The 1574-nt window shown below is 40.7% G+C and overlaps 1 pseudogene; it reads right to left on the bottom strand.

The window, feature by feature from the left end:
* Window positions 1–414: 414 nt before the first annotated feature.
* LOC114207539 (nascent polypeptide-associated complex subunit alpha-like) lies at window positions 415–1306 on the bottom strand (annotated as a pseudogene).
* Between the last annotated feature and the right edge of the window lie 268 nt (window positions 1307–1574).

Raw genomic sequence — 1574 nt, 5'->3', positions numbered from 1 at the left:
CTCAAATAAATAAATAAAAAATCTTTATAAAAAGGAGACTTAGTCAAATCCTGGAGAAAAAATATAAGACCTGGTTAAATAACACAACTGTCTCAAGAATGATCCAATTGTATAATTGCCATGAGTTACAAAGATACCTAAAAGGATCTGACCCATATGCAAATAGGAATACAGATCTCCAATTTAAAAGTGAATGCATATATTAACAATACATAAATGTAAATTTGGATGGCCTCAAAGGAAAAAAAAATGAAGTTGGTTTGCATGTATATATGGAGAATGAGGGGCTTAGCTTCTTTATTTTTTCATCCAACAAGAAGCCATAACTTTATTAATGATAGAAACAGTACAAATTTCAAACCAAGCTGCAGTTATTCTTTTGAAACACCAAAAAAAGTTCTCATTTTCAGATGGTTACATTGTTAATTCCATAATAGCATTTTCAATAACATTACTGTTGTTCTTCAGGGCTCGGACTGCCTTTGCTCTTGACCCATTTGCTCTTGACACATGACCAATTTTATGTCCTTAACCTCTACACCAGTTTCATCAACCTCTTCCTCTTCACTCTCTTCTTGTACAGTTGGAGTCTGTGTTTTTTCTTGAATGTTTGAGACAGCTTCACCTTGAAATTTGAATTTCTCAGCAGCTGCTAGTTGTGCTTGCTGAGATAAATCCTCAATCTTGGCGGGGCGCCAGTTGGTTAAGCGACTGCCTTCGGCTCAGGTCATGATCCTGGAGTCCCGGGATCGAGTCCCACATCGGGCTCCCTGCTCAGCGGGGAGTCTGCCTCTCCCTCTGACCCTCTTCTCTCTCGTGCTCTCTCTCATTCTCTCTCTCAAATAAATAAATAAAATCTTTAAAAAATAAGACTTTATAAAAAATCCTCAATCTTGGCTTCCCCAAAAACTATGTAGGTATCTGAAGCTGGGCTCTTGTAGACATCTTGTTTTGTGATGACAAAGAGGATATTCTTAGATTTCCAGATAGTGACTCTTGTAACCCCTGTAACCTGTCGAAGACCCAGTTTGGACATAGCCTTCCATGCCTTCTTTTCATGCCAGCTCTGTTTGGCTCTACTGACTTGTTCTTCATCGATTTCAGTGGCTGCTGCCAGCTGGGCCTGTTGTGTGGTTGCCTGTGTGGAATCCTATTCCTCAAGCTCTTATACTGATCCATCACTGTCAGATTCTGTTCCAGGCCCTGTCTCAGCCTGGGGCTGTGGCAGCTCCTGCTCTGTAGCAGGGATGGTTTCTGTGGCTTCACCAGGCATTTTGTGAGGGGAACGCGGAACCAAGATGGCGGCAGAAAGAGAATGAGAAAGAGCGTGACCCACACTTGTTGGAGAAGGAAGCCTGGCCAGCTTCTTCTAAAAGCCAAACCAAACTAAACTCAGAGGCCTCACTGAAATTGAGTCACATTTCAGATTGTGGCCTTTCTAATTTTGCATTCTTCTATAATTGTGGTGTTGTGTCACAGCTATATCCTACCACTCTACATCCTATCATTGCCATTTGTTTGGTCCAGTTATTTTCATGGTTTTAGTTTGTGAAGTAAAAAATACCAATTATTGT

Source organism: Eumetopias jubatus, unplaced genomic scaffold (assembly GCF_037043125.1).
Source record: "Eumetopias jubatus isolate StellerSeaLion01/CBP00866 unplaced genomic scaffold, mEumJub1_p1.0 scaffold_11, whole genome shotgun sequence".
Lineage (NCBI taxonomy): Eukaryota > Metazoa > Chordata > Mammalia > Carnivora > Otariidae > Eumetopias > Eumetopias jubatus.
This window is presented reverse-complemented; position numbering and strand designations above follow the sequence as displayed.